We start from the raw sequence: 21,563 nt of genomic DNA, 5'->3' as shown, positions 1-21,563 counted from the left end.
TCAAACTGCTCTGTGGAAGCTACTGGGATTTAGAAAAGAAAAACTTGGTCTGTGCTAAGTACCTAGAGAAATATACCAGAGAGAATGGAAATGCTTTAATAAAGGGACAGATGGAAAGCTCATTTGAGGAAGCTCACAGCCAAAGGGATACAATTTCTGCAATGTGTCTCTTGGATTTTTTTTTTCTTTGTAGATGCAGCAATTTGCAGATTTCCATTTGTATGCACTTAAAGGAGTCCGGACTATTTAAAATATTCAGGGGATACTGCATGGCTTTACAGAAAATGAAGTAGATCTGAGTAAGCTGATATGTAACAGCTTTCAATATGTAATGTTATTTGAGAGGCTGTGTGCAACATGATGGTATTTGTGTAAATAGATTTCAGGCACTCATGGGTGCCACTACATGGATAAAATGAAGCATGGAACAAGTTGCAAGAAACAACAATAATGGGAGTGGTCCATCGGTTGGGAAAGGGAAGATTCATTTCACTCACTTTTTACTCTTGAAAAAATTTTAACCATTTGTATGGATTTCTTTTCTTTAAAAAATTAATAAATAGCCCAGCCAGCATAGCTCAGTGGTTGAGCACTTGCCTATGAACCAGGAGGTCACTGGTTCGATTCCAGGTAAGGGCACATGTCCAGGTTGCAGACTCAATCCCTAGTAGGGGGTGTACAGAAGGCGGCCGATCAATGTTTCTCTCTCATTGATCTCTCTCTCTCTCTCTCTCTCTCTCTCTCTCTCTCTCTCTCTCTCTCTCTCCCTCCCTCCCTTCCTTTTCTGAAATAAAAATATACATATTTTTAAAAATTAATAAATACATTTTTGAGTCTTTATAGCAAATATTTTCTATATAGTATTTTCTAGATCTCTAGTGTGCTTGAAATGCCTCTGTATCTCTCTCTCTCTCTCTCTCTCTCTCTCTCTCTCTCTCTCTCTCTCTCTCTCTTTTACACACACACACACACACACACACACACACACACACACACCATCCTTGGGTTCAAAGCTCTGCAGAGTCCTGAAGTAAGGAAACTGTGCCTGCTGCAGCTCAGCAGTGCCCATTTCTGTTTGTCAGGAGCCCCGTTTCTATGTGAAATTCCTTTTAACACCCGGGGCACACTTCTGTGCTCTTTAGGTTACGGTTAGATGGAGTCAAAAGCATCATTTATTTAGTCAAACCAACTCCTACAGGCTCTCCAACGTGGGTTCCCAGCGTTTAGGTCGAGTTCTTATGTTTGAGTGTCGGAAGATAATGGGCAGAAAATGCTCCATTGATGGCATGGGAGAGGCCTTCAGCACTGAATGAGTACCTACTGCACACAAAGAGCTGAGCTGGGACAAGCCTTGCACATAAAAAGAATCAGAAAAAGTCCTGGTGGTTGTGTTCCCTCCCAGGACCGGGGATCTGGCTGGACAAGTCAAATCTATAGCCACTGGCATGGAGGGCAGGCCTCTCCTGCTCCCGACACCTGCGGGCTACATCGGGAGAGACCCTTCTGCCAGGTGGGCTGCCTCAGACAACTGCGCACAGCTGTTCGCCTTCATCTGCGAGTTTGGTGAGCCTCTGTTGTAGGGTCTACTTCCTTTGCCCAGTCTCTTCCTGTCTCTGTTTCCTTGTTTTCCTGTGTGTCTCTCTACTTCTATCTCTGTCTCTCTGTTTCTCTCTCAGTGTCTCTCTAGATGCCCACTTGTCTCTGTGTGATGCTCCATGTCTCTCTATCTCTATCTCTGCTATCCTGTCTCTATCTCTCAGTCTCTGTCTCTCTGTGTGTCTCTCTAAATGCCCATCTGCCTCTGTCTATGTGCTCAGTCTCTCTGTGTGTCCCACCATCTCCCTAGCTCACATCCTCACTCTCCCTGTCCATTTACCTGCCTATTCGTCTTGCTTGTCTCTCTTGGTCTTTCTTCCTCATATATCTGCATCTAGGGGGAAATGCCACTCACCCTTAACTCCTTGCTCCCTGGTCAGCCTGAGTCTGAGCTCCCAAGTCCATATCCCACCAGCTCCCAACTGTTCTTCTCTTGTGCCCTTTCTGGCTGCTACCCATGCCCGACTCCCAATGTAGGTGCTGGGGACTGTATATAAGAAACCCTGCCAGAGTGGGATTTGGATGCACACCAGGTCCTATGCACCAGGTGGGGACTGGGATTGGGGCCTGGTCTTAGAGCTGAGCCTCCTGTTCCCCCTGACCCACAAGCCAGACTTGATAGAACCTTCCGGGTTTCCTGAGTCCAGTCCCCTCCCTGGCTCTAAGCTCCTGGGTCCCAGGCCCTGCCCTGAGTTGACACTCACAGGAGCTCCTGCTCCATTCTTCCCCTCCCCCAGCTTTAAATAGATGCATGTCACCCTGCACTTCTGAAAATGCGGAAGCTCCTGTGAAGCCCTCCCTGGTCTGTGCCTTATGCAACTTCCCTCTTTCTATCACAGCCTCCCCAAGTCCCTGCCCCCTCTGCCACCCAACTTCAAGCTTGTCTCTCAGCCTCTGTCAGACCCAGGGTCTTGGAGCCCTGGCATGAGGTCACACTATGAAGAACTAATGAGTATGGAGCAGAAGTTCCAGCACTGAGCCAGACACTCATGTACATTTATTCACCATAATAGAAGTCCGTCCATCATTCTATTGTAGGTCTATTATAAAGCTAAAAAAAAAAAAAAAAGTGAGACTCAGAAGAAACAGATTCTCCCCTAGAGCCTTCAGAAAGAACCTTGATATTAGTCCAGTGATACCCATTTATGGACTTTGGACCTTCTTAACTATAATACTATAAATGTGTGATAATTTGTTACAGCAGCCATAGAAAATGAACACAGATTTGGTCTCTGCTACTCTGTGGACTTCCCACCAGGCAAACAGGCCTGAGTGTGAATTCAGCATTTTCCACTTACTGTTGTGCACACCTGAGTCAGGTTATTCTTTTGCAACAAATGTTTACTGAGCAGGTGCCAGAGAGCAGGGCTCGTGTGGGCATTTTGCACAGTGATCTCACTGAGCCCCATGTTTCTAATGGAGAGAATAATAGCTCAGCTCATAGGATTGCAATCACTCATTGAAATAACTCATTCATTCAACAAAAGCTTGTTTAGCAAATATCATATACCGGGCATTGTTTTCAAATAAGACTCAAGGAAAGTACTTGAAATAGAATAATAATTGTTACTTGAATAGCCCATACTCTGAGTGTAAAAACTCATTTAATCCTCCTAAAAGCCATATGGAGTATGGGATAGACTCTCCTCTACACAGAGAAGGCATAGAGAAACTGAGTAATTTGCAGAGGTCACACAGCCACTGGGTGGCTAGGCTGGGCCTGCCCTTGGGCAGTCTGGCTCCAGAGTTACTCTCACCCCTGATGAGTCTGCTTCTGCCGTGTCCTTGCAGCTCACAATCCTGAACCCCGAGACTCTTCCACTTCCAATCAACCAGGCACTTGCCTATCCATGACCATAGGCCTCCTATGTATCACCTTACCTTTGTACAGGTGTCGGCCAGAGTCTGGCCTGCAAGGGTCACAATGCCACCATGCATTGTGGCTTGGGGGAGATCATTCAGATTCAGGATGCTTTCTACGGGGCGGCAGACCCTGGGAGCCCCTTGGACCTGGAAGAGGAATGCAGCTGGGTCAGTGTCAAGGATGAAGCTGCAGGTAGGGCCTAAGGGCTCCACAGCTCTGCCTGTGAGCTCAGGGCAGTTCCTGGTATCCCGAAGGCTCTACCAATCCTCATATATGACCTGAGCCTCCAACATTGGGAAAACTAGCCAGTCTGCCACAGCACTGAGCTGGGAAGCAAGGGAGCTACAACTCATCCCTTCACTTTTTTTTATATATATATATATATAATATATTTTATTGATTTTTCACAGAGAGGAAGAAAGAGGGATAGAGAGTTAGAAACATTGATGAGAGAGAATCATCGATCAGCTGCCTCTTACACACCCCCTACTGGAGATGTGCCCGCAACCAAGGTACATGCCCTTGCCCGGAATTGAACCCGGGACCTTTTAGTCCGCAGGCCGACGCTCTATCCACTGAGCCAAACTGGTCCCGGCTCATCCCTTCACTTTTGCTTCCCACCCAGCTTGAGTGCAAGAAACATCACTTTTTTTTTTAACTTAATTTTAAATTAAAAAAAATATATTTGAAATACATAGACAAGAATAAAAAAAAAATACTTCAATGAACATCCATAGACCCACTGCCCAACATTGTCAAATCATGTTTGTTTAAAATTCCATCATGAAGGAATCAAACCCAACATCGGATATATAGCCAACACTTCTGTGAAGCCCTCCCTAGTCTGCTCCTGTCATAAAGTCAGCACTTGTTAATCGCATGGATGGTTTTGTATTGCTGCCTTCTATGTGTGCAACTCTAAGCAATAGTAGTATTGCTTTGCAGGTTTTTAGTGTTTATAAAAATTGTATCATATCCTATGTCATTCTGTGAAGTGCTTTTTTTTCTCTTTTCCTTATTTATTTTATTTTTTGTTCAAAGTATTATCCATCTTGATACATGCTATGTTAGCTTATCTGTTTCATCTATTGTATGTGCCAGAATTTGTCTCTTTCTCTGTTAAGAGTGTATGGGTTGGGTCTTAATCCTTAGTATTGTGAATAATGCTAAACAAGTGTTTCTGGTGGCATCTCTTGTTCACATGGGAGAATTTCTCTAGGACCTGTTTTACAAAATTAGATTAATTCTGCCTCTGAGCTGCCTTTGCCCCCTGGCAACGATTCACTTTAGGCCATTTGACTAGATGCCACTGACCAGTGGTTCTCAAAGTGGGGTTCCTGGGCCAGCAGTGTTAACATTACTTGGGAGCTTGTTAGAAGGGCACCCTCTCTAATCTGGGACTCCTCGAGGGATGTCCGACTGCCCGTTTAGGCCTGAATTAGTCCTCTCACAATCCAGGACTGCTGGCTCCCAACTGCTCACTTGCCTACCTTCCTGATTGCCCCTAATCACTTCTGCCTGCCAGCCTGATCACTCCCTAACCACTCCCCTGCCAGCCTGATTGATGCCTAACTGTTCCCCTGCCAGACTGATTGCCCCTAACTGCCCACCCCTGCTGGCCTGATCACCCCCATCTGCCCTCCTCTGCAGGCCTGGTCCCTCCCAACTGCCCTTCCCTACTGGCCATCTTGTGGCAGCCATCTTGTGTCCACATGGGGGCAGCCATCTTGTGTGTTGGAGTGATGGTCAATTTGCATTAGCCTTTTATTAGATAGGATATGTATGTATATATATACTGGACATCTCTCCAAGTCACTAGCTTATTCTTTTAATAACTCCATAATATCTTAGTATAAGATTATGTCAAAATGTATTTAATCAGTTTCCCTGTTGATAAACACTTAAGTTGCTTCTAGTCTTTTGTTGTTACATATCACTCTGCAGTGCTTTCTTGTGCATATATCTTGACATGTGCCTGGGCTTATTTTTAAAAGAGAGATCCCTAGTAGTGGAAATGCTGGGTCACAGGGTCTGTGCATTTTATTTTATTTTAAATTTACCTTTCTTATTAAAAATATTACCGAAGACCACCCTAACCTCCCCCCCATTGACCCCATCTCTTCCCTACTTCTACCCCCTCCCCAGGCCTTCACCACATTATTGTCTGTGTCCATGGGGAGTCTATGCACTTTAAATGTTAAAAGATACTGCCCAATTACCCTTCAAAATCGTTGTATCGATTTATATTTTGGCTAACAGTGCATGAGGGCGCCAGTATCCCCTACGGCTGTGAAACCACATTATGCCATTTTCCAACACATTAATCAGTCGGAACAGCTACTCCTATTAAGGGCGTGTATAATGATGCAAGGAGCTCTGAAGGGAAAAGATGAGTCAGTGAATGTTGGGGTTCTCAGGGGCTATCCAGGAGAGCAGGGCCCGTGAGTCTAGGAAAAGGGAGGACAACAAGGAGGAGAGGGCACCGAAATAGGAGGGTGGCATGGAAGACACGTTCTACCAGAGACATTAGCCTGCTGGACATGCTGGGGTAGAAAAACAGTGAGCAAAAGGTGTCTCAATTCTATTTCTGGGGAAAAGAGGCCACATGTTTTGGCGACACCTTCCATTTGGTGGTTTTGCTAATGGACAGAGTGCCCTTTGATCTGCCAGGCCCGGTGCTGCTGTCAGTGGACAAATGTGTAGCTCGGAGCAGGGGGCAAGCTGGATCTAGCAACTATGTGGTCCAGATTTTCTGCCCCAACTTTGTTTAAAATATCCTCTCCCATTGTGAATCGGTGTGTTCTGATCATTACCAGCTTCTGATTTGTGAAAGGAGACTTTATCCAGACATCCCACCCAGATTATGCCCAGTTGCATGTGACTTTCCTCAGGTAGCTGAGAACCAGGACCTCCTCAAAGTACTTTTTATTTGCAGTCTGTCTTTTTTTTTTCCTTCCCTTCCCATTTGTGCACAGAAACAAAGATTATGCTGGACAAATTAGCCCAGAGCTGTGTGAAGACCCAGCAAATTCTTCCCTTCACCCCATCCTCCATGCCAACTTTGGAAGCTCAAGGTTTTGTAAAATTTAATGTGTATTAAATGGCTTACAATGAATCATCGGCCACCTTAGCCAAGTAGATTTTTCTTAAAGGTGCTTAGCCTTTGTTCTTTTTAAACATTATAAAATGCATTTGGACAATCAATAGAATCCTGGCAAATAAATTAAGGTACATTGTGTAGTTATTAAAAAGAACAGGGCAGCTCTAACTGAATTTATATAGAACAATCTCCAAGATATACTAAGTGAAAAAAAATGGAAGGTGTCAAATAATGAATGTAGTATGCACCATTTGTATAAATAGAAAAGTATGTACGGGTTGTGAATATCTATCTCTAGAAGGTGAAACAGGATATTGATAACAGTGGTTGCCTCTGGAGAGAATGGGGGTGGAGGTGGGGCTGAGGTATGGCAGTGGAAGGGGGTTGTACATTTTAGATTATTAATCATATATTACCTATGAACAAAAAATAAAATTCAAAAGAAATTTAAAAAGTAAAACTAAAATTTTGAAAACTTTAAAAGTCCCCCCTAAAGATGCAGGACAGGTGTGTAGGAGAGAGTCAGTTTTAAGCATGCAATTTTCTCTGCAATGGCACCCGGCCCTTTGAGTTTTCACCTGCAGGCCTGCAGCTGACAGGGTCCAATGAGTTTCATCTTTGATAATGTCACCATCTCCCTGATGTGGCTCCTCTCTCCCTACACTGTATCATTATCACAGGGAATGGCCACACTTTTGATCCCTATACCCCCCCCCCACCCCCTCCCGGAGGAGAAACCTCTGAGCCTTGATTCAGGATATTATCAGTTATGGCAGTGGTTGGCAAACTCATTAGTCAGCAGAGCCAAATATCAACAGTACAATTGAAATTTCTTTTGGGAGCCACATTTTTTAAACTTAAACTTCTTCTAACACCACTTCTTCAAAATAGACTAGCCCAGGCCATGGTATTTTGTGGAAGAGCCATACTCAAGGGGCCAAAGAGCCGAATATGGCTCTCGAGCCACAGTTTGCTGACCACGAAGTTAGGGGTATGTGTTGCTCATCCCCCAATAAAGCCAGCCAGCCCAGGCTCATTCAGGTGGAGGCAGAAGAGTTCCTAGCAGCAAGTGAGAGCAAGGCCCAATGTGCAAGCATATTTCAAATCTACTTGTGTCACATTTTTTAAACCCAAAGCAGGTTTCATGGCCGCACTCAGATTCAACAGGTAGAGAAACAGTCAATACCTGTTGAGGGAAGAAATGGCAGAGCCATAGAACAAAGGGGCATACATATGGAAGTGGGAGAAATGGATGCCCACCTATTTCTTATTATGGAAGCCACATGAACAGGAGTGGAGAGCTGGTCCTTTTGGCTTGGCACTATGTAGAATCTCTCCAGGGTCACTGTTTGAGGAGTCAGTAACGGGGTAAAGAAGATGCTCACCTGGGAATGCTTTTTATTGGCAAGGATCATAAAAATAATAGTAACAATATTAATAATAGTCCAGCCAGGCTGCTTTCACACATAATCTCACTAGAGCTGTTCTGTCTAGTGTTATAGCCACTCACCATGTGAGCTATTGAGCACTTGAAATGTGGCTGTTCTCAGTTAAGATATGCTATACATGTAAAGTACACATGGGATTTTTAAGACTGAGTCCCCTTCCCCCGCCCCCCCAAAAAAAGAATGTAAATATTTCACTAAAATTTTTTTCTCACTAATAATTTTTATATTGATAACACATTAAAATGATAGTACTTTAGATATATTGGGTTAAAGAAAAATACATTAAAGTTAATTTCACCTGTTTCTTACCTTTTTCAGTGTGGCTATTAGAAAAATGTAAACACATGTGGCTCATACTATTTGTACTGGATGATGCTGAGCTAGATAATCATTATCTTGTTTTAACAAAGTTATAGTGGTGTTGACCAAGCCACACAACGCTGTGGTGCAACCAGGACTGTTGAGCCTTGAACGGAGCTCAGCCTCTGAGGTCCCTGGTGGGTTATACAGTGCAGAGTATCTGGGCCTGAGAGCACTACCCCCCCCCCCGGTTACCCTCCCCCCCACTCACACACACACATCCTCTAGGAAACAGTTACCTCCCCAACCTGATAGTAGCTAGACCCAACTCATAGTATTTCAAAGTCCTACCTGGTAAGCTCCGATGCCCCAGCAGGAGGGTGCCCCAGACTGTTTCAGAAAATCTAGGTGCTCTTTGGATTCTGAGGCTCCTTACAGGGGACCCCAGTTCAACATGGATTCCCTGGGAAAGCACAGAGGCCCAAACGCCTCTCTTCTAATCCCCAATTCTGGCCCCGTGGGTGCCAGCATTCCCAAAAGCACTGGTTGCGGTGAGGCAAATAGGGTACCAGCCCTGTCCACAGCCCAAAGCTGCTCCAGTGAGTGCAGGTCTCAAATTCAGCAATGCTTTGAGGTCTCAGGCCTTGTGCCAAACACAGTGGTGTCCGAGGCTGGGGTTCTAATCCCAGGCACTGCTAATGTGTCAGATCCAGAAATAATCCCCAGCCTTGGGTTTCTGTTTCCTTCTCTCTCTCTCTCCCCCGCCCCCCCCCCCCGCCTCCGGTGCATGAAATTCATGCACAGGTAGGGTCCCTAGGCCTGGCTGTCCATCAAGGCCAATCGAGCCTTCAGGCTGCTGGCTGGGGCCTTCCTTCATTCCATGCTGCCCCCTGGTGGTCAGTGCATGTCTCAGTGAGTGATAAACTGCCAGTCTCCCAATCCAACTCCCAAGGAGACACTTTACATGTTAGCCATATATATATATATATATATATATATATATATATATATATACACATATGCGTGTGTGTGTATGTATATATGTGTGTGTGTATATATGTATGTATATGTATACACACACACACACACATATGAAGCCAGCAACTGGAACGCTAGAACAACAGGAATGACTAGAACAACCAGTCACTGTGATGCTCACTGTGGCCGGCCAACCTCCCATGGCCCCCCCTGCCAGCCCTGCCTCTGATCGGCCTCCCCATCAGGGGTAGGGCCAGTCAACCTCCTGTAGATCCCCTCTGGCTGGCTTGGCCCCCGATCAGGCCCTAATTGGGAGCAGGGCCAGCTAGCAAACCTCCTGCAGCCCACCCCCCACACACACCAGCCCAGCTCCCATTGGCCCCCATTGGGGCAGGCCAGCTGGACCCCATCCATGCATGAATTCGTGCACCAGGCCTCTAGTATATATACTATATATATGACAGAAAAAGGAACAAATCAAGATAACAATTAAAATGGGTGGTATAAAAAGAACACAGGTTGTAAAACCAGAAAAATCTGGATTTGAATTCCTGCTTCTAATACCCACTGTATAACCCTCCATTCACACTCCTTACAATATCTATTTCCAAACCTATAGGATTAAATATAAAATTATGTTTGCACTATCCACAAGATAAATAAGGGTGCATGAAGTGAAATAGCTTCAAATCCCATAGTAATATCCCAGCCAGGAGGGGGATTAAATTGGTTTTACTATAAAGTCTATGACCTTTCCATTACTCTAAAGCTACAATGAATAAAGAAAAAAAAAAGGAAATGTTTACATGAAAAATACACAAATCTACATAGACCCTACAGATCACCTGGACACTGTTCAAAGTGTCCAGGTATTTACCTTTTGTTTCACCCACTAAACATTTATTGGACAACCACTATAATCCAAACATTGTGTCAAACAGTAAAAGGTGACTGTCTATGGTGGAATCCCAGGACTGTCTGGCCTTGAATGGAGCTAAGCTCAGCTACATGAAAGAAAGGAAGGAATCCAGGATCAGTTTTGTTTTGTTTTGTTTTAAGGGTGGTCACAGGAATGGTACATAAAAAGGAATGCCCACTCTGAGATTAGAGGTGATGGCACTGGAAATGAAGACTTCAATAAAGTAAGAAAGGTTGTGTCACATTTATATTGATGGTTGCCTTAATTGGAGTAAAATGAGGAATTACACATGAAGATGCTTAGGGAAAAAATGTTTAAGTAATACAAATACTATGGTATTTTCTGTAGGTTTTTTTTCCCATTTGCTAGTATTTCATCAATAAAAGAACAAATGCTAAGTTATACATTCCTAATCCCCACATTTTATAGGATTTTAATTTGGCATAAGTCAAAATGCACTGTCTGTAGCCCTGTTAAGACTTTCAGTTGCACAAGGACCTTCTAGCAATAAACAAACTAGTTAAAAACTGGAGCAAATGGAATAAAATGCAAATATTTGTCTACTCTGGATAGTGAGTCTGGGTGTTTGTCATACTACTCTCTGAATTCTGTGGGTGATTAAATTTTTTCATAATCTAAGTCAAACAACAATGAGTGATGCTTTACATTTGCAATCCATTGGGCATTAACTATAAGTGAAAGCGACTGTCATTTTTTTTCCCCTTTCAAAAGAAATAGATGATAATATTCTTTGCCATCACTCCACCCAAATACTCAAATTTCCTCTTCTTTAAAGACTTGTTAGACTTCGAAACTACTCATCCACCTTCTTCTATTATATTTTTTTAAGATTGGGTAATATATATCTGGTGTTTTCTAATCAGTCTTAGCAGCCTCAGAACTGAATTTACAATGAAAAATGGCATGAATTTTAAGTCACATATTTTGTGTAGACGTGACTATGTTTTTCTTTCATGTGTTTGATTAGACTCCTACTTCTGCTTAAAATGGAGGCTCCATTTCCGTCGTAGAGAAATAACATGAGCCAATGGGGAGAATACAGCCTCCAATAGAAAAGGCATAATGAAAGTCAAACAATTGCTCCTTGAGAAGCTCCTTCTCGCCTTGCAGTCCCCATGTCTTGTGCACATCTGCATGGCAGGCTGTTTTGTTTCTCTGCAATGGAAAACTTTCTACATTTCTGAAATTATGTTCCTTATGGAACAATTTGCATAAGGTGAAATTTGTCCAAGTCTAGCATTAGGTAACTCAGCGCCACCTACTGACAGATCCATGGATTGCCGTTATTCTTAGTCTATTCAGAGCCACAAGACCAAGTCTGGAAGGGGATGTCCCTGGAAATGGATCATTCACAAACCAGGATAAGCCTGAGAGTGACTGGGATGTACACAGGCTGTTGGGAGGCACAGAAGAGAGGACTTTGTGAAAGCCAGGTCAGAAAGGACTGTAGAGCCGAAGTCCTTGGTGGGGGGCCAGAAATAGGAGGCAGGAGCAGAGAATGTAGAGCAAGGGAAGTCATGGATTTGGAGGGTAGCTGTGAGCACCTCACTATACTGGGAGTTCAGGGGTATGTGGGGAAAATGAAAGATGGAGAACTCAAAGAGGTCTGGTGGTGAAGAGCCTTGATACCTGCCAGTATAGAGACATTGTTTTTAGGAGCGTATGCAGGCTAAGCACCAGGACACAGGCTCTGATTTGGAGTGCAGGTTTCCTGGGGGATAGTAAAACAGGGCCGGGTGAAATGCAGTATCAGCACAGGCCCAATTGACATTGAACAACCACTGGATTCAGGATGTCCCTGGGGAGGGGATGTCACCTTGGGACAGGCAGCTCACTTTGGCTAAGAATTCCTGGAGGTGGTTCAGCTGTGAGCCCTCAGCTGCTATCACGCCAGGATGCTGGGCAGGGGTGGTGGTGGTGCAGGCCTCGGTCTTGAAGGGTGGAATCTGGGTGACACACCACCACATCCACTACAAAGGATACACAGGAATCTCTGGCCATGGAGTTAAAAGCTCTGTGATTACTAGTATTGCCAGTGTCAACTAATACTCACTGGGTAACCTTAAGCAGTAAATGAGACTTACAAAGAATAACTGGTACAGAGTTGATTCTAAAAAGCAGGTAATTGTTACTATTATATTAGTATTACATGAAAGTATATACTAATTTTATTTAATAGGCTAAGTGCATAAATGTCATCCTATTATACAAAAAGCTACAATATATGAGACGATTACATGCTAGATACTTATTCAGCCCATGGCCTCATTTGAACTTTTAACCCAGCCAGGAATAGCTCTTACCTCATTTTATGGACAAGGTCACTGAGGCTCAGAGAGGTTAATTGAGTCATTAGGCTTTACAGGTAACCCTAGGAGCCCTTGGAGATCTCATTTCTAGTTTCCTACCCTTTCCATTCCATCCCACTGCCCGATTTGGTCAGATGGCCTCATCCACCAAGCTGGCTGGCAATTTGTGAGTGACATAAATAAAATGACAATTGGGAATCATAAGAAAAGACCAAAAATGTGAGCTTTCTTCTTCACTTTCTTTTTAAGTTGCATCCCATTAACCTCAACTCTCAAAGCAGTATATACAAATGTCAGAGTCTTGAACCAATTTTTAAACATTATATTAAAGAATAATACATGTAAAGGAAAATGCCCCAAACGATATGGAACAATTAATTTTTACACAATGAACCAGCACCTAGATCAGAAACAAAACATGCCGAAACCGGTTTGGCTCAGTGGATAGAGCGTCGGCCTGTGGACTCAAGGGTCCCAGGTTTGATTCCAGTCAAGGGCATGTATCTTGGTTGTGGGCACATCCCTGATGGGGGGTGTGCAGGAGGCAGCTGATCGATGATTCTCTCTCATCAATGTTTCTAACTCTCTATCCCTCTCCCTTCCCCTCTATAAAAAAAATCAGTAAAATATGTTTTGTTTTTTGTTTTTGTTTTTAAAAGAAACAGTCGAAACTGGTTTTGCTCAGTGGATAGAGCATCAGCCTGCGGACTAAAAGGTCCCAGCTTCGATTCTGGTCAAGGGCATGTACCTTGGTTGTGGGCACATCCCCAGAAGGGGGTGTGCAGGAGGCAGCTGATTGATGTTTCTCTCTCATTGATGTTTCTAGTTCTCTATCCCTCTTCCTTCCTCTCTGTAAAATATCAATAAAACATATTTTTTAAAAAGAAATAAAACATGGCCAGTCTCTCAGAAACCGCCCCCCACCATGCCCTCCAAGGATTCTAACATCATCGAATAGTGTGACCTGTATTTGAAACTTATATAAATGGAATCTTATAAAAGATTGTATATTCTCTTTTGTGTCTGACTTCAGTTCAGTAGTGTGTTTTTTGATATTTATCCTTACTGTTGTGTATAATTAGGATTTATTTTTATTTTTATTTTTATTGCTGGATAGCATCTCATTGCGTGAATATATCTCAATTTACCTGTCCATTCTAGCACTGGTAGGCATTTTGAGTGATTTCCCACTTGGAGTATTATAAATTGTGCAGCCATGAACATTGTAGTAGTGCTTGTCTTTGGTGCACATAAGACACATTTCTGTTGGGTTTATGCTTCCGTAAGAGTGGAATTGCACAAATCCATAGGGTTATAACACGAATTTTTGAGTTTTGTCTCCATCTCTTTGTATTCCAAGCATATCTTCCATATGCTGCAGCAGTTTCTAAAACCACTTTGTAGGGTTCTCCTTTAGGTGAGACCACTGGAAGAGAAATCAGAGAAAAAATCAATTTCTCTGCTTTTTAGTCCTGGACAATTTTAGTTGGTACCAGAGTTTTAAAACTTAACTTTTCCAGACAGATCACTGAAAAACTGGCTGGATTTTGTTATTCAAAACCATCCTTCAGCCCAAACCGGTTTGGCTCAGTTGTAGAGCATCAGTCTGCGGACTGAAAGGTCCCAGGTTCGATTCCGGTCAAGGGCATGTACCTTGGTTGCGGGCACATCCCTGGTAGGGGGTGTGCAAGAGGCAACTGGTCGATGTTTCTCTCTCATCGATGTTTCTAGCTCTCTATCTCTCTCCCTTCCTCTCTGTAAAAAATCAATAAAATATATTTTTAAAAAAATCCTTCACATATCCACAAAGAGTTAGCATTTTCTTGTTCTAAAATCTGCATTATCTGATATTTATAGTGCCCACTGCAGCAATCTTCTGATTAGTGTTGGCTGATAGATCTTTCTTCCATCCTTTTATTTTTTTAACCTATCTATATAATTATATTTATAGTGGGTATCTTATAGACAGTATATGGCTGAATCTTGGTTTTTTAATGTCATATGGTATGTTTAGAGCACATGTGTCAAACACAAGGCCCGCGGGCCAAATCCAGCCCGCCAGGCCTTGCAATGTGGCCCGCAGCGCGCTGTCATCACTGCACTCCGCTGTCAGTTTATGACATTGTCAGTTTATGACTGTTCAGTAAACCATTCAGCCCGCGATTTAGGCTGGATTTTAGATTTTGGCCCCTTCTCTGATTGAGTTCGACACCCCTAGTTTAGAGCATTTAAATTAATGTAATTATTGATTTAGTTGAATTTAGATCTATTATTTTGGTATTTGTTTTCTGTTTTCCCCCTCTGTTTATTCCCCACCCCTGGTTCCTCTTCTTTCCTGACTGCTTTTTGATTACTGAATATTTTTAGTATTCCATTTTAATCTAACTACTGGTTGTTTGTGTGTGTGTGTTTTTTGTTGTTGTTTGTTTGTTTTGTTTTTTGCTCCCTGAATTTCTTTTTTTTTTTATTAAATTATTATCTGTGTACATATCTTACCATTGTGTTTGTGTGTTTTTGTTTTCTGTTGTATCTCTTTGTATTACTTTTTTTAGTAGATACTTTGGGAATTTCTGGATACATGTTTAACCTTTCACAGTCTACTTAGAGTTGCTATTATACCACTTCAAGTAAAATGTTGAAGACTTACAAGTATATAGGTCCATTTGCTTGCCTAAGTTTACATTATAATTGTCATATGTAGGACAACTACATACATTGAAACCCCTTTCAACAATCATACATATAATAAAGAACTTAGGAGGAAAAATGTCTATGCAGTTACCAAGATGGCCATTCCTTGTGCTCTCCCTTCATTCCTGAAGTCCCAAGTTTCCCTGGTATAATTTTCCTTTAACTGGAAAAACTTTTTGTTGTTGTTAATCCTCAACTGAAGTTATTTTTCCTTCACCATTTCTTTTAAGTCAATTTCCTGGCAATAAATTCTTAGAGAATTTCTTTACTGCTGAGAATATCTTTATTTTGCTATAATTCCTAGAAGATATTTTTGCTGGATATAGAATTATGTGTTGACAATTCTTTTCTTTCAACACTCTAAAGATTTTGTTCACTGTCTTCTTACTTCCATGGTTTCTGAGGAGAAAGCTATAGTCATTTAAATCATCAGTTTCTCCATATGTAATGTTCACGCTTATATTAAGATTTTTTATTTTAAGCAGTTTGGTTATTATGTGTGTGGGTATGGTTTTATTTTTATTCGTTTAAAAATATATCTTTATTGATTTCAGAGATTAAGGGAGAGGGAAAGAAAAATAGAAACATCAATGATGAGAATCATTGATTGGCTGCCTCCTGCACATGCCCTACTGGGGATCAAGCCTGTAACCCAAGCATGTGCCCTTGACTGGAGTCAAACCCAGGACCCTTCAGTTCATAGGCTGACACTCTAACCATTGAGCAAAGCCATCTAGGGGTGGGTATGGTTTTAATGAGTTTTGTTTTGTTTTTCCCTTTTAGGGAGTCATGGTGCTTTTTGAATCTCTACGTATTTTTCCACATTTGAGAAATTTTCAGTTATTATTTTTTCAAATACATTTTTCTACAGCAATCTCCCTTCTCAGTGGTGCTCAAATGACACGTTTTCCATTTTTGTATTATTACACAGATTATTGAGGCTCTGTTCATTTTAAAATTTCAATCTTTTTCTTCTCTGTTCGTCAGATTGGATTTCTCCTGCTCTGTCATTAGGTTCACAGACTTTTTCCTCTGTGGTCTCTATTCTGCTATGAATGTTTTAGTGGAGCTTTAGATGTCTGCATCACCCCACATGGTGTGTGTAGCTTCGAGAGAGCAGAGCCTGGTGCAGGGCCAGGAGAAGAAAATAAAAGAGAAGCAGCACAAAAAAGATAAATTTAAAAAAGAGAGAGAAACAGCACAAAACAAAAATGGGCATTTCCTCTGTATTCGCAGGCTCACTGACTGGATCCCTTTTCTTGGTTCTCTGGCTAAACAGAGGGGATTTCTTTTGGGGTTTTTGTTTTATTCACTCACTGTGCAGTTTCATGACTCAGGCTACTACTCTGGGGACAAAGCCAAGAGATAAAGGAGATTTTTTAAAAAGACACAAAACTGGAAACTCCCATCTCCATGGGAGAAATGCCAATCTGCCTGCTATTTCTGTTTTTTGTTTTTTGTTTGTTTTTTACTTTTGAGTCCTCAGGTAGTTTCTTTTTTAGTTTTGTCCAGGTATGTAGTTGTGATCAATAGAGGAAATATGCTATGGTGGGCTTACTCCATTTTGGCTGGCACCAAGAATCAGGCTACTGTTCTCTAAGCTTTTTCACAAATATATTCATTTGTCGACAACTTCTCAAGCACTAAGTATGTGCTAGGTGCCAGGTATATAAGAGAGAGCTAGACAGACACTGTGCTTACAGCCTAGCAAAGAAGAATGACAGGGAATAAGCAAGCACACAAGGTATGAGTATCACTTGGAGAAGCAGCAAAGCTACGGCAGTAAAGGGAACCTAAGGAAGGCTTCCCTGAGCAAGTAATGTTTAAACTGAGAACCAAAGGAGGAACAGCAGTGTGAGCAAAGACCAGTGTACTTGCAGGCCTTGGGATGAGCAAGAGGTGGCTGTTCTAGAAACTGAAAAGGCAGTCTCAGTGAACATACAGTTAGAGGAGTGTGACAAAAGATGGGGAGATGGTCAGGAGAGGAGGTCATGTGCATCTTTGCAGACAATCTTTGAGATTTTTAATTAGTCTCCTTGGGAAAATGAGAAGCAAAACAAACCCATAATTTTTATATGTTTGGAATTGAATCCCATTTCACAGACGGGGGAAATAAGGCTCAGAAAAGTAGGCGAGGGCACAGTATTTTACAGATGAAGCAAGAAGACCCAGAAAAGAGATTTATGTGAGCCACAGAAGGAATAAACGGCAGAAAACTGACTTCTAGCTAAATATTCAACTCCCTGGTTGGTCAGTGCTATTTCTTCCACTCCCATTTGCTCCAAGATGTCTCCTTGTCACCTTTGCAAGCACTGAGCATGTAGTCTTTAGCATCTTTTTCTTCACCTGTTTATCTTTGCAGTGCAGAAAAGGTGTGGGGTGGGTGACTGCAGATGTGCACACACGTGTGAATGCATGTGTTTGCATACTTCAACACTGGTAACGTTTCTGTTTCAGGCAGTTTGTCCAGCCGAGTGATCCACTAATTCACATCACCTGGGGAATTCACTGTGTTTGCTGAGTGTACAACTAGTGAGTGACATGTGACAGCTCAGAAGCAAGTGACAATTCAAGACAAGATGAAGATGCTCAGTGTGACTAGGTGCTCTGGCTTGTCCAAATCAGGAGCCAGCCCTCTCTGCCAGGTTGTCTTCAGGGATACTATGTGGATTCAGGTAGAGCTCGATGAAGGTTAAACTGCAGAAATGGTCAAGGTCAAGGCAATCTTGATATCCCCAAATTTATCCATCCAACTCCCAGGTTTTAATAAATACTAACAGCAATCACTTATCAGTTAGTTATTTAATTACTTATTTGTTTAGCACCTCATGTGTGCCAGGAACTGATCTAAATATTTTACATATACTGGCCCACCCAGTATAGTATTATTATCTCCATTTTCCAGATGAAGAAATGGAGGGAAGGTTCAGAATCAAAGGTTCAAAGTCTCAGACTATTAAGCCAATGAGAGCTTCCAGCTTTCCGAAGGTCCTTCTTTGCATGCCCATAGTCCTTATAAGAATTGAACTTATAAGACACTCCTTGCTGTGGGTATTTAAATAGGACTGTGAGTGCTTCCAACTGGGCCCAAGACCATCTCAATGCAGCCAGAATTGACCGATTTGGTCCAATTATGTTGTCCCAAGTCAGGGCTCATATTCGGCTGCACATTCTGCTACAGCCAAAGCAGCTGTTGTGACTGGTGTCCATTCTCATTGGTCACAGTTTCTTTTCTGATTGGTCACAGAGGCCATTCTAATCATGTCCATTCTGATTAGTCAAAGTGTCCATTCTGATTGGTTATAGCAACATTTCTCATTGGTCATAATGTCCATTTTGATTGGTCACAGCATCCATTCTGATTGGTCACAGTGTTCATTGTGACTGGTAACAGAATCTAATCTATTCTGATTGGTCACAGTACCCATTCTGATTGGTCACAGTATCCATTCTGATTTATCAGAACACCCATTCAAATTGGTTCGTACTCATGCGAGTTTCAGTGTTAAATATTTTGAAAACCACCCCTTCTCTCAGTAGAGACCCTCCCAACTAAGACCCATCCTCACCCAAGCCAGCATCTTTTCTCAAGGCACAGGTCCAATTTGAGAGCTAGATAGAGACTTGTTAATGTAAACTGTGCAGCACAGAGCTGTAGAGGTGAGGGTATGACCTCACGTGACTTCACACTACCTGAAGCCTCATTCAGAGCAGTGACTTACAGGAACTTTAACCAAGCTTTACACACAGTACTGGTCCTTGAGACTCCTTTCTGTATGGTGTGTTTGTTGGCTGAAGATGGTGGCTGTGTGTAACTGGAGAAGCTTAAAATAATCCTTCATGTATTTATTCATTCTACAAATATAACTAAGAGCATACTCTTTGCCAGATATGGGAAAGGCAGCAGTAAACCTGAAAGTCAGGATTCCTGCTCTTGTCTTGAGGGCTTACATCATAATTATCATCATCGTCATCATCATCATCATCATGGTCTTTGTCATCGTCATCTTTATCATTATCATCGTCATCACTCAAATAAGAAACACACTAGCCTAATTTCTTTGGGAAATAATCCTAATTTGTTGGTTTATATCCTATTTTAAGAGTCAACCACAATATTTAGCATTCAGTAAGGACAACCAATCCCAACCTGTAAGGGAGTACCATTGCGATGTCAACAAGCTGAGTTCTCCTGAGGACAGGGTTTCTGGCAGTTAGCTGTGGGAGTAGAGGGAAATGGCTTCACCTGCCCTTCCTGAAACAAAACTTAAGGCTAATCCTAATGCATATATTCAGCTATACTCTTAGTCTTCCCTTTTTAGCCTTCCTCCTTACAAAAATATGTTAACAAATAATCTAATACTTTTATTACAAACTTTTAAGTTTTTAGGGAACACATGCATAGTATAAATAAAGTAGAATATACAAATGAGCAGAGAGGACCCAAAACTCATGAATCCAATATTCAGAGATAATCACGGTTAGTATTCAGGGGCAGGGTATATCCTTACTGATGTCTTTATAGCTATATTCATGGGTACTGTGACCAATCAGAATAGATTAGATGCTGTTATCCATGTCAGAATCTCACTTCAGAGCTTGATTCTGAACTATCTTAGTATAATCAACTACATGGTTGTTATCACATTCCTAAATGTTTCTTGCCCCACTTAGAAATGGAGATGACTTATACTGTGCTATCAGATAAGATAACCCTGGCTGAGTTTACCACGCAGCGGGCCCTGCTCCCCTACAACCTCACCCTGGACAGAGCAGACCAGCAGGAGATGGGCTCAGGGGTACACCACCTGGAGATCCGAGCCACCAGCAACACCATCACCTCTGCACCCTCCACAAACATCACGGTCCACTTCATGAAACCTCTGCCAGGGCTTAGGCCTCCTGGGCTTCTGAGGCCATTTGACAGGAACTACTGGTCAACATCTCAGTGGCTCATGGCATCCCAGAAAAGCTAACTTTTGAGGTAGCAGGACTCAATGCATCCTTCTCCCATGAGGAAGAGAGCCTTGGGCAGCCATCTTGGATTTACCATGTAACAGTTCGAACCTCTTGAAGGTACTTGGGATTGGTAGCCCCCTTCCAAATCTCCCTCCTCTTCCCTTCCTAACTTAGAATCCAGGATCCTGTCAGCCAGTTTCCAGGGTATCCTGGACACAAACATGGTGGTTAAGAGCATCCAACCTGAGTCACAAAATAAGACAGAGACAGATATTATCTGTCCTCATGCAGCATATTGTCACAGGGGTTCTCAACTTTGGCACTTCTGACATTTTGGACTGTATCATTCTTTGTTGTGGAGGCTATTCTTTGCATTGTAGGATATTTAGTAGCATCTCTAGCTTCTATCCTTTAGATGCCAGTAGCACCAGCCTCCCAAGTCTTGGCAACCAAAAACATCTCCAGACAAAGCCAACTGTCCCCTGGGGAACAAAATCACCCTCACTGAGAACTATTGGGAAAGAGCAGGAGTATTCCAATTTCTTCCATCATTTCTGTGATAGAAAATAATGTGTTTGGGAAACTGCAGCCCATACCCTTAAGGGCAAGTAAGGTAAAAACTGAAGAGTGGGAAGAGGAACAAGAGAAGAAGTATCATAATTCTTACTGGAATAGAGATAGGGCAACTGACTGGCTGGGGGACAGACTGGCTGGCACCAGCTAGGGGAGGAGATCACACATACATTTGCATTTAATATAAAAAGAACAGAGTCCTTGAGGGCAGTGTAGTCAGGTTAGCAGGCAGGAATGTAATGAGGTTCCAGAGTCTCCAGCTCACCCAGGACCCTCCCTACAGCATCCTCTGCCCTCAGTCTCAGATGTGTGCAAAATAGAGGGTAATAACTAGGCAGGTGTAGGCCTACCATGCTGTCAGTAAAGGATTTGGCAAAAGAGATGACAGAAAGGACAATGGATTCAAGAAGAAAAACATTGGAACTATGCCAGATAACAAAAGTCCAGTTTGGAACAGGAAGAAGCTAAAATGAAATGAAATGATGATGGTAACTATATATAATATTTAGACTATAATTTAAATGCAAATTAATTTTTGTCTCCTATAAAAGTTACTCAGGGGATAAGAGATAAAATTTCAGCATGCCCTGTGACTTTATGGCTTACTCTTAGGTCAGGGGTGGGTAACACCCAGCCCACTGGCCATATAAGGTCCACAAAATCATTTGGTCTGGCCCTGCCAAGGCATTAGGGGTAAGCTAATTAAATGTTTGACCAAAGATAGCAGGCTAATTTTGTTGTTGTTAATCCTTGTCTGCAGATATTTTCCCATTGATTCTTAGAGAGAGTGGAAGGGAGGGTGAAA

At 42.4% G+C, this 21,563-nt stretch overlaps 1 protein-coding gene and 1 pseudogene across 2 annotated transcripts in view; one reads left to right on the top strand and one right to left on the bottom strand.

Annotated features, from left to right (window-relative positions):
- The window catches only part of LOC311633844 (polycystin-1-like protein 2), a 56,392-nt pseudogene that overhangs the window by 6,508 nt on the left and 28,321 nt on the right, over nucleotides 1–21,563 (top strand). The window contains exons 2-6 of the transcript in view: nucleotides 1,403–1,563; nucleotides 3,488–3,627; nucleotides 7,160–7,277; nucleotides 17,697–17,917; nucleotides 19,901–20,279. The product of the transcript in view is annotated as a polycystin-1-like protein 2 (transcript). The remainder of the gene's footprint in view (nucleotides 1–1,402; nucleotides 1,564–3,487; nucleotides 3,628–7,159; nucleotides 7,278–17,696; nucleotides 17,918–19,900; nucleotides 20,280–21,563) is intronic.
- BCO1 (beta-carotene oxygenase 1) overlaps nucleotides 1–21,563 on the bottom strand; it is a 79,799-nt gene that overhangs the window by 53,448 nt on the left and 4,788 nt on the right. The window lies entirely within an intron of this gene.

This window comes from Pipistrellus hanaki (genome assembly GCF_964339955.1).
Source record: "Pipistrellus hanaki genome assembly, chromosome: 15".
Taxonomy (NCBI): Eukaryota; Metazoa; Chordata; class Mammalia; order Chiroptera; family Vespertilionidae; genus Pipistrellus; species Pipistrellus hanaki.
The sequence above is the reverse complement of the archived record's forward strand: the minus strand, read 5'-3'. Positions and strand labels throughout refer to the sequence as shown.